The sequence below is a fragment of the Nycticebus coucang genome, chromosome 21, assembly GCF_027406575.1.
Source record: "Nycticebus coucang isolate mNycCou1 chromosome 21, mNycCou1.pri, whole genome shotgun sequence".
Classification (NCBI taxonomy): domain Eukaryota; kingdom Metazoa; phylum Chordata; class Mammalia; order Primates; family Lorisidae; genus Nycticebus; species Nycticebus coucang.
The window spans coordinates 36,574,339-36,586,578 of record NC_069800.1 but is presented as its reverse complement, the minus strand read 5'-3'; positions in this window follow the sequence as shown (position 1 = coordinate 36,586,578).

Sequence of the window (12,240 nt, the reverse complement as noted above, 5' to 3'; positions counted from 1 at the left end):
GGACTTGGATAGACAGAGCACCATATTCAGCCAGCCACACTGTGCCTACAGCTGTGAGGCTTAGGAGATGGTACCTGGGAGAGAAATGAGCATGATGATTCCAGGGAGATGATTCCAGACCACCCACCACTGCCCCCCCCCATCCTTCCTTTTTGTTTCTAAGCTTCAGACAACTTACCCATCCCCCATCTCTCTGAGCCTGCTCTGCCTCCAGGCATGTGTCTATGTTACTCCCTGTCTGAAATTCCTACTGCCTCCATCCTCTCCATTTGACTAACTTCTCCAGGATTTCCCATCCGATGACTTAGGATCCCTTTGTCTAATCACAGTGACATGGTGGCCTTTCTTCTTGTCGTCCCCCACTACTCAATGGTGAGTTCCTTGGAGGTTCCAAATGGGTTTTATCTTAAGTTTCAGGGTCAGTTTCAGAGGGCTGAATTAATGAATAGGTGGATGGAGAAATGGATGAAGGAAAAACTGGAGGAACGGAGGGAAGAATTAGTGGATGGAAGGAAAGCAGAAAGGGAGAAGGGCAGACAGGATAGAGGAGATGCGGATGGATGGATGGAAGAATGAATCAACGTGAGGGACTGACGGAAGGGTAGGTGGAGGAGTGGGTGGATGGATGGCGGTATGTACAGACAGGTGAGCGTGTGGATGGGTGAAGGAAACAGTAAATGAGAGAATGACTGATGGAGTAGGAGAAGGGGCAAATAATGAGCACGTGGTTAAATAAGCACGTGAATGATTGTAAGAGTGAATCAGGAAGGGAATTGATGTTGAGTGGATGAATAAGTAAATGAGGAAATCAAGAATTAATTTAATTAATTATTAATTCATTAATAATTCACCAAACTCTTTGCATAAATTAAATAAGTTGGATGGGTGAATGAGCTGATAAAAGTGGTAAGAGAAGGAATATTATTGGTAATCCGAGCCCACCAAGCTATATTTGCAGCCCCATGCTGCTGAATCCGCAGTGCGTAGGACTGTGTCTGGTATGTAACAGGTACTCAATAAACATTTAATTGAATAAATAAATGGATGCATGAATGTTGGTAAACCAGTTGACCTAGTGCTGTGGCAAACACCAAGGCTCAAATTGGATTCTAATCTTAATCCTTTACTTTTCGATATTGTCACTTGGAACTCAGCCCCTTTATTCTCTGAGCCTCTGTCTCCCAACTCATAAAATGGGCTTTAAATGTCTTCATTTGTTATGTTTTATCATAAACATAAACATAAACATATATCATAAACATTGGTATCATCCAATGCAGTAAGAGCCACATGACAATAATTGGGGCTCCAGAAATGTTAATTTGCTCTAGTCCCCTCACTTTTTTTATGCTACTTAAAATACCTTCTAAGTTTGTTTTTTTTTTTTTTAATGTTACAAAGCCCCTACTGTGTTTCCTGTCTCATAGACTCATGCTTTCTCATTGAACCCACAGCCTTTCCCAGGATTTGAACAAAGAAGACAAAGACTTTCTCCTCTGACCAAAACTTTGGTTAGTCTGCTCTGAGTCCTCTACTCTGAGTCCTCTCTGTCCAGGTAGACACTAGTTTGAGCAAGAATTCTGCTAAATTAGTTTAGCAAAAATCCCCTACCCTTGGTATCTGACTACCCACAATATTTTATCACTCTGCCTTCAGCAATAATTCTATGAAGTCAGTCTAGCCAGAAACCCGTTATCCTTGATATTCTTCTAAGTAATTTTCCATCCACTCGCCTCCACCCTGCCAGATGGTTACAAACCGCCACTTGTCCCATCTCTCTCCCCCACTGCAAGATCCCACGGCAGTGGTCCCTGTCCCTGTTGCCATGGCCCCCTTGAGTAAAGTCTACCTTATCATCATTAATGTCATGAATAAATTTTTCTTAACAGGTCAGCCTTAATGAAATGCTCTTCCACACAAGATTTTCAATCTTAGTTGAGAGCCCTCAGCCTTTATAACTTATTACTTTTGCTTTTATCAGCATCATTATTATTTAAAATTTTCCCCAGAGCTTCGGGAGGAGCTAGGTAGGCAAAATACGTTGGGCCTGTTTTTATCCTTGTTTTTCAATTTTAAGTGGAGAAAAGATCGAATAGGCGAAGGGAAAAAAAAAGTGCTCTGTACTCAAGTGATGCTTAAATTTTTGAAAGCCACTTGTCCAAGCTCACCCTCCACTGGTGAGAGCTTATTTCCTTTTCTTTGCAGTGAAGAAATTGCATAGTTCTCTGCAGCGGAAGAGAAAAGACTGGATTTGTCCAGGATTTGTCCCTTCCCAGGTGGGAGAATGTGGAGATGGATTTCAGAGACGCCTTCTTTTCCAGGGCTCCACAGGGCTCCCCGGTGTCAGCCCCAGCTCCTTCATGAGTGTCTGCTAGGACCTCCTTCTCTCCAAAGGACAGTCTGCAGTGAAGATCACTGTGTAAGCGTATTTTAATTACGTATTTTAATAGGAAGCACCAAGCCTTCTCACCTGAACGCTAACGACTGGCCATTTATATTCAATGGGCCCCTGAGCTCATTCCTCAAACTCATTTTCCTTTTAGAGTTTGAACCTTAAGGCCATCTGGACGGTAGGAAAACCTCCCTGGACGCGTATTGCTCTGTCTCGACACGAGGGGGCGCTCCCAGACCAGATACAGGCGGCTGCAGCCCACCTGCCTCACTGCCGCCACCTCCGGCGGATGCAGCATCTCCGCACACCTGCCCAGAAGGGTGGGGCCCGGGGTCTTCTGCCCCATTACAGAGGAGCAAGATATTCCTGATACCTCCCGGCATCTCTATCAAAACACCTTAGGCCTCTGGGTAGACAATGGGAACTAAATTAAAGCCCTGCATGTGCCAGGGCTTTAAATAACGCAAGTCGTTTACCCCACAGACACAGCGGGCCTACAGACGTGGCTATCCAGGGAGGGAAGGAGGCCGAGGGTGGAGGAGGGAATGTGGCCCTCAGACCAGTTTCCTTGGCCCTCAGATCAGCAGGACGTTCCACAACGTGTTGCTAAGCAAGAAATTAGGCCCAACTGAAAACCAGCCCCCAGGTGGAGCTCTGGAGAGAGAATGGCTCCTACCAGGAGGGCAGGATTTGGTCTTTTGCACAGCCCGGTCTGGAATGGGGAGGGGTTCACCAGCCAGAAACAGGGATCTGGGTGTGGCTTCCACAGCATCTACAGCAAGTGTCAGCAGTGATTGTTTCGGATTATTGTCATGTCCAGGATTTGTCCCTTCCCAGCTGGGAGAATGTGGAGATGGATTTCAGAGACACCTTCTTTTCCAGGACTCCACAGGGCTCCCCGGTGTCAGCCCCAGCTCCTTCATGAGTGTCTGCTAGGACCTCCTTCTCTCCAAAGGACAGTCTGCAGTGAAGATCACTGTGCAACCTCAAAAGGGTGAGATGTGGGGTTCCTCCTAGGGGCTCCCAAGGCCTGTGCGGCTCTGTGACTATGCACACCTGTGCCCAGCCTGCACCTGTGCCTGACCCGGGGCAAGTTCATTCTCAGCGCCTTTTCTCTTGCTCTGTCTCCATCTGATTAGGTGTATGACCTGACAATCCCATCCCCTTAATGTTCCCCATCCAGGTTGGCAGTTACTGTGTAGCATGCAGACAAGCAGGGACTTTGGGGTTACCCCAAACCCCAATTTAGCTACCGAGTGAGCTCAGGAGTATCAGTACGGGAAATTTTTTGCTTGCTGAAAAGTTGTCCTATAAATACTTGTTATTTAATTTATATTCAATATATTACTGCAGCTTAAAAAAAAACTCTAATCAGTCTTAAGCCAAGTTCAATTTACAAAACTTATTATTCTATATCTAGGCAGTCACGTTCAAGGGGCTTTTGATTAATGGTCAATCAACTCATACCCAGTTAAACGATCCATGCCATTTGCAAACTTGGTTAATTAAATTATCTTCAACATTTTACACAGGACTTACTAATTTAACATATTCAATTTCCCTTTTTAAACACCTCCATTGCCTGACCTGACAAGCAAAACTTTCCAAAGTACTTAACCCACTTTGGAAAAAAAAAAAATCTCATTTAAAAACTTATACAGAAGTGAATCTCAAGATCTCTTATACATCCTGGAGTCATTTATAAATTTAATATAAGAAGATTCATGTGCTTCTCAACAAAAGAATCACAAGTCTAAACTCAATTATACATTTTAAATTGGAGTCACAAGGCTAATTATTCATACTCTAATATGCACCCAAAAAAGCCCTCTTTCACATGGTGGCTTATGTTCAAAAATAAATAAATAAACCTCTTCAATGTTATGAATTTTATTTATTTACTTATTTATTTCAGAGCTGGGGTCTTGCTCTGTTGCCCAGGTTGGAGTGCAGTGGCATGTTCACAGCTCACTGTAGCTTCAAACACCTGGGCTCCAGCCATCCTCCTGCCTGCCTCAGCCTCCCCAGTAGCTGGGACTTTAGGCACATGCCACCATGCCAGGCTATTTTTTTAAAAGTTTTTATAAAGATGGGGTCTCCTTGCTGTGTTGCCTCCCATGTTGGCCTCTCAAAGTGCTGGGATTACAGGCATGAGCCACTGCTCCCAGACCCTACAAATTCCATACCAAGGACAGAGTTATATGGATTTAACTTTAACCCTTTGCAGGGGTAAAAGGCATCTGCCCAGTGAGGATAAAGTTCTCCATCTTAAGGGTCAGGGCCACTTCTTTCAGTACATTATACTACGTCAGGGGCAAAAAATCCATATTGTGGCAGAAACTGCTGGGTCACCGGTATTCATGCTCCCCAGCTTCCTTAGAAATAGATCCTCAGATTCTGAATGGGCATTTAGTAGTCTAGAATAAAGATGATATTTCCCAGCCTTTCTTGTATCTAAGTGTGGTCATGTGACTCGTATCTTATATTGAGCTGTGAACAGTAACTTCCTGAACCTCCTCTGTAAAGACAGTTGCCATGGGTATCTTTTCTTTTTTTATCTGTCCTTCCGCCTTGGCCATGGGTGCAATGGTTGGACTGTAGTCATGGTCATGGACCTGGAGGTCCAGGGCCCCATTCCAGGCTGGAGGTTTGGTGAGCTACAAGGATCCTCAGATTCTGATGACTTCACAGAGCTTGTGAGAGATTAGAAACATCCGTCCCTTCCCAGTGCTTCTTGACAATGTGACTTTGCCCTGTTTCCATCAAGAGAAGACGTCTATTCCCCTCCCTTGAATCTGAACATGTCCTCTGGCTTTGATCAGTGGTAAGCAGGAGAACTGGCAGGAGGCCTAAGACCCCCCAGTGAGGAAGTCAGTCTAGTCTCCCGGAGGATGAGGGGCTCCAGCCAGGAGCACCAGCTGCCAGCACTCAGGTGGGACCTTCCAGCCCAGGAGGGGGCTCAGGGGAAACCTGCTGGAGAGGTGCACCACCAATGTGTGGAATATGAGACATGAATTGTTATTGTTTTCATAGTCGTTTTAGGGTGGTTTGTGCAGTTAAAGCTAAATAAAACACAACCCTAGGCTGCCCAACTCTGATGTTTTCATGAGAAAGCCACTTTGATTTTGTTTTAGCCATTATGGTTTTGGTTCTTGGGTGATCCGAATTCTGATGCACCTGTGGACCTGTGGACCAGAGATTTGTGCTTTGATGTGATACCTCAGTGTCCAGGGTGATTCTCTCTTGCTACTGATGGGCATGCTGAGCCCTTTTTTAATTGGTTACTATGACAACAGGGACTCCATTTCCTCTAAAAAGGTTAGTCTTGTGGGCAATTAGATTCTGGTCATACCGTTACCTAATTCTTCTGTCTGATCTGAAACTACAACCCCTGCTCCCTTCCCCCCCACGTACCCTCTTGCCTTGCCCTCTCCCTGCCCAGGAGGTCAAAGCTGCTAATCTCCTTATTGCCTAATTGAATTCTGAAGCTGCTTCTTGCCTTTGCTGCCTGCCAAGGCTGCATCTCAGATAGACACTGGAGGCTTCCTTTTGGATTCCACATCTCTCTCCTTCTGGGCTCTAAGCTGTGACATCTCTGAAGTCAAGTTACTTAGAGAATATGAGCCTTCCCCTGCCCGAGCCTCAGTTTTCTTTCTTTTTTTTTTTGAGACAGAGTTTCACTATGTCACCCTGGGTAGAGTGCTGCGGCATCACAGCTCACAGCAACCTCAAACTCTTGGGCTTAAGTGATTCTTTTGCCTCAGCCTCCTAAGTAGCTGGGACTACAGGTGCCCGCCACAACACCCGGCTAGTTTTTGGTTGTAGTTGTCATTGTTGTCTGGCAGGCCCAGGCTGGGTTCGAACCCACCAGTTCTGGTGTATGTGGCTGGTGCCCTGGCTGCTGAGCTGTAGGCATTGAGCCAGAGCCTCAATTTTCTTATCTGCAAGATGGAGACTGTGTACTGACCTCAAGCAGTTGCTGAGAGACCTCTGAGATTCTGTTTGCAAACACCTTGCAATTCTCAGCCCTTTCACTCCCTTCCAAGTCCCCAGATGGCAATAAAATCTCAGATACTCCCTGTGGCCTTAGGGACTGCTCTGCCCTCATCTCCTCTACCCCACACCAGCTTCACCGGCCCCCCAAAGCTCCCTCAGCCCCCAGAGTGCTCCCACCTCCAGCCTTTGTCCTGGCTGTTCCCTTTGCCCAGGGTACCCCCCCACTTTCATGGCTGGCTTCTTCTCCATCCTTCAGGATATGCCTTCCCCAACAATATTATCAAAAGATCCAGTCTATTCCACTTCCCCATTTCCATCAAAGGTAATAACCACAACAAAACTTAGGTCCACACAAAACCTACCCGTGAATATCCACAGCAGCTTTATTCATAATCACCCAGACTTGGAAGCACCCAAGATGTCTGTCTTTCATGGGGTGATGGATGAACTGTATAACTTCCATCCAGTGGAATATTTTCCAGCAATAAAAAGAAATGAGCTATCAAGCCACAAAAAAAACACAGATAACCTTAAATGCATATTGCTAAGTGACAGAAGCCAGGCTGAAAGGCTACATACTATATGATTCCAGCTATATGACATTCTGGAAAAGGCACTTCTATGAGGACAGTACAAAGATCAGTGGTTTCCAGGGGTTCAGGAAGGAGGGAAGGACAGGGGAGCACAGGGGCTACTTAGGGCAGTGGACTTACTGTTCTGTACGACACCGTAATGGCAGACTCACATCATTATGCGTTTGTTAAACCCACCCATAGAATATGCAGCACAAAGAGCAAACCCTAATAATAATCTACCATTATTGTCTCATCAATTGTAACCAAAGCTCCACAGTCAAGCAAGATATTAATAGCAGGGGGAACTCCGTGTGCTGTGGGGAGGTGAAGGGATATTTGTTATTCTGCACTTTTCACTCAATTTTTCCATAAACCTAAAACTAAAACATAAGGTCTATTACTTTTTTTCTTTAAATTATAGCACTTCACTTACTTAGAGGTATAATGGTGTTAGCTGTGTTCATTCTTGTCTAATCTTCTGGAGCAATCATTTTCAACGGGTGTGCGGTGAAAAGATTTTAGGTGTGCCGTGAAAATTTTTAAAGATCGTTAATTGGCTGGGCGTGTACCGGCACACTTGAACCATAGTTAAATTTCCACTGCACACTTAAATTATGTTGATCCAAATAAAAAGGGTAAAAAGAAGAATATACTTGATGTGCTCTGAACTTCGTTACAGTATCAGGCGTGTAATCCTAGCACTCTGGGGAGGCCGAGGTGGGTGGATTCCTTGAGCTCGCAAGTTGGAGACCAGCCTGAACGAGAGTGAGACCTCATCTCTGAAAAATAGCTGGACATTGTGGCAGGTGCCTGTAGTCCCAGCTACTCTGGAGGCTGAGGTAAGAGGATCTCTTGAGCCTGAGAGTTTGAGGTTGCTGTGAGTTATGTCACAGCACTCTACTGAGTGTGACAAAGTGAGACTCTGCCTTTCCACCTCCCAAAATAAAATAAAATTAAAAGATCATTAATTAAATTATTTTCAAACAAAGTTCAAAGCACAGTAGGTATATTCTTCTTTTTACTCTTTTTTTTGGGGGGGATCAACATAATTTAAGTGTGCCATGGAAATTTATGGTTCAAGTGTGCCGTGACATGAAAAAGGTTGAAAAATACTGCTCTGGGGAGTGGACTCCAAGAGATCAGGGAGCTGGGGATTGAATCCACATGATGTACAAGCGAGTGACTCAGTGAGTTCCTTGATGGCACAGGGCTTGGCTCGGGGCACACATGGGAACCATGTTACTCTCAGGCTTAAAACCCAGGGAGTAAATTCCAAGCTCATTACAGCTGTGCACAAAGCCCGTCCTGATCTGAAACTTCCTCAGTTCTCAATGTGGACAGCTGCCTTGGGACCCCAGAGGGAGGAATTTTTCAATGCTCTTTGAAACCTTTCTATTTTACTAAAGAGATAGGCTCCCCTCATGAGTCTTAGCCCCCCTCATGCTTGCAAGGCCACCTTTTGTTTTGTCTCTACCAGATTCATCTCAGAGCTGGTCCCCCATGATACTTCTCCTTGAATTGTTGCTTAAATTCACTGTTATGCCACTTCTAGGAATGGAATGGAATCCTGGTTTTCCATTCGTGGTGTTAACATTTAGCTTCCTTCTTAAATCAACTCATTGTGGTTTTTAAAAACCAAATCAAATTACAGAAAAATGTAAAGGATAGTGTCAGAAGAGGGTGGCCGCGGCAGATTGCAGGGGGGTGTCTGAAGTTTGAGAAACATGACAGGAATCTTGGAGTGAAGACTGGTTTGACTATATGGTCTCTAAGCCGATTAGCTGAAGGAGAATTCATGGCAGGATTAGTTAGATCAATAACAATAACAACAATGAAAGCAACTCAAATGTTTATCCCAGAGGAAGGAGGACCATTTCACTTTTCATCCTGGACCATTTTAAAAGTGAAAGGGGTGCTATTAATAATGGTATCAGAGGAAAGGTACAACCTTGGAACATTCCAGGCAAACCTTAATGCTCATCAGAAAATACTAAAGCAAGTGATGGTATATCTAATTTGAGAGCTATTATGTTTATGTAGATTAAAGATGATATAAAAAATCCTAAGATGAATAATGCTAAATGAGAAAAGCATGTTACCCAGTGTTTAGAAATAGAGGGACCATCCTGGGAGAAGAGATGCTAAATATTAATCATAGCTCTTTCTGTGAGGTGATACCAAGGGTGATATTAGTTTTCTTTGTTGCAGGTTTATGTATAAATATTTATGCCTCACCTTGTCCCAAAAACCCTGATTGAGCACATCTGACCATGTCACTTCTTGCTTAAAGTGTTCCTGAGATAAGTCCAAATGTCACAAGGTGGCCTACAGGTCTCGTGTGATCAAGCTCCCTCTCTGTTTTTCTGCACAGCCACTAACCCCTCTCTGCATGCACCCCACTCACACCAGCTGTCTCCTGCTCCTCACTGGGTGTGAGCGTCAAAGAGGCCTCATGCCTCACGGCCAGGCCTCTGCCCCCGACACCTGCAGTAACTTCCGTTGTCCACTCTTCCCACAGTAACTCTTCCTTGGTTTGCCACAGTTATTTGCTCTGTGAGCTCCTCCCTGCTGATCTGCAAACTCCTTGAGCACAGAGGTCATGTGCTGATCCCCACTTCATCCCCATTAGTGCGTTAATCCCCACTGTGCCTTGGCCCAGGATGGGGGCCCCTGTAACGTTCAGATAACATTTGTTATCTGAACCCAGATTGCTGGTTAATTTCATGTAAACCTTTTCGGTGCTTTCTGGGTTCTAAATGTTTCTAAATGGGCAAGAGATGCTGTTGCGATCTGTAAAATCAATAAGAACATTAAGTAGCATTATTCCCCAGTGCATTAAAACACAATTTGACTTGCAAAAGTTTGATTTATAAATTTTCCAGTGATGTATCTTTTATACAAAACAAGTCCTGATTTAGAGACTTTTCTCCCAAAAAGCTCAAACCACGAGGCTACATGTTTTCAAGGCTGAGATGGGGTGGGGAGGAAGGGGCTCTGATCTGGCCTCTGCAGACTAGTTTCTTAAGTGTAGCCTGTCACTGGTGGCGTTCTGGGAGCTCATCCCGCCCAGGGGTCGTGAGACTCAATGCTCATGGCTGCCTGGGAAGATGAGAATGTTGTAACTGGGACTTTGATCTCAAGAAAGAAAAGGTCCCACGTCACTCCAAAGCCCTCTATCTCTTGTGTTCACTTGGCAGAGTGACATTAGCTGACTGTCTGCAGCCTGCTCTACCCGACAGCCAGCACAATTCCTTTAGTGTCCCTCCAGGGTTCAAAATCTTCCAGTGGCTCCCGTCTCACCACAGAGCAAAAGTCAAGGTCCTTTCCGCGGCCCTTAAGTTGGACGACAATATTGTCAATTAGCAAAACCCAGACAATTTAAGAGTAAAAGTGGGCTCCAGAGTCAAACGGGACCATACAGGGTGTGGGAGGCCCTTGCGACTTGGACCCATCCACACTGCACTGTGTTTCCCACCCTCTGCCCTCCTTGTGTTTCCTGCCTTCCTTACCCTCGTGTTCACAAGCAGCCATAAGCCCGCCTCTGGGCCTTTGCACGTGCTGCTCCCTCTACCCAGAAGTCTATTCCCCTACCCCCTTGTCCAGACATACACAAGGCTTACACTCACCTCCTACATGTTCCTGCTCAAATACCACCCCCTCAGAGAGGCCTCTGTGACCTCTCTGAGGATCCCCCACCATCCCTCGTATCCTCTCACCCTGCGCTTCCTCCACAGCACTTGCAGCTGCCTGAAACTCTGAGACCATTTTGTTTGCTTATTGGTCTTCCCATCTGAGAGCAAACCCCAGGAAGTAGGGACTCTGCTTCATCACTGCTGAATCCCCTGCCCCCAACCCAGTGAAGAGTATTCAACAGGTACTCAATAAATGTACCTCAAAGATTGGATGAATTCAGAGTCAGGGGAGCTTTAACACAGATTACAACTGTGGGCCAGACCCTGCTCCTGTGTCTTCTCTTGGGACTTCCCTTGACCTGCTAGGAAGGAGGTCATCACCTAGTTTTAGGATGGTCAAGTTGAAGCTCCCTGTGTGGTTCAGTGTTTACAGGTTGATGCCAAGCAGGTGTTTTGTGTCAGCTCCTGGAAGGACAAAAGGCCTTACGACGTTATCAACATCATTTTACAGAAGAGAAAACTGTCCTGGAGAGGTCAGAGCCTACCTCCTATGACGAATTAGCAGGGCCAGGACCATCCTCAGGACCCCAAGTTAAGGACTCTCAGTCCAGTGCTCCTTGTCCCAATCCAAGCACCACAGAGATCTTACCAATAACTGGAAAGCCTTCCCTGATTTCCCAAACCCGAGGGCAGCCCTGGAGGAGCTCAGCAGGTGTAACGAGGGGTCTAACAGAAGTGAGAGAGATGCACGTTCTCAGAAGGCAAACTTCATGTCAAAGGTGATGAGAGATGAGGGGAGCCCTGGGGACAGAGAGTAATGTGGCTTGGCTTAGGTTAGACATAAATAAGACGAATGTGGGGGCAGTGCAGCGTATGGGCAGATTTACATATTAAGGGAGTTAATTATAATCTTTGTTGTAAATCTCCACAGCTAATGGGAAGCAACACGGACCCAGCACATGAATCAAGAATGCCGAGATGACATCTATTAGGGAACCGTTGTTCCTGACACTGTCATGGGGATTTTTGTTGTCTTCACTGGGGGCCTTTAATTAAGAAACAAGCCCCGTGGCTGGACTCGCTGGTGTGAAGGGCTTGGAGCGTGGGAGTGGGGGAGGAGCGATCCAAATCCGAGGGATCATAATGATTGTCGTGATCATTATGACAAGACTTTCCTGGCTGGTGATGGTGTATGGTGTTGTCATGGAAACCATGTGCTTATTAGTAACATGCTCTTTTAAGGTTACCAGGACGCTGGCATCCCTTAACCAATGCCCGCTCTGTGATGGCTACACGGTGGCCTTTGTGGCGTGGACAAAGAATCAGTACTCCACAAAGCCTTCTTTATTTTTATCCCCATTCTAACTCTGGCTTGCTCCACACCCTCACAAACAGCTCATTACAAGGATCTGCTTGAGCCCTCTGGGGTGCCAGAAACGTTCTATGTTGTGATATGAGTGACGGTCACACAGGTGTTTGCAGATGTGAGGCCCCTTTGAGCTGCATACTAAAGACAAGTACACTTTAGAGCATGTGTGTTGCAGCTAATAATTTCTTTTTTAATTTCATCCTTTTCTTACCACCAGCATAATTTTGTCCCTTCAACAGTTGTGTGCCTGCCACAGGTGACATCAAGAATACCACC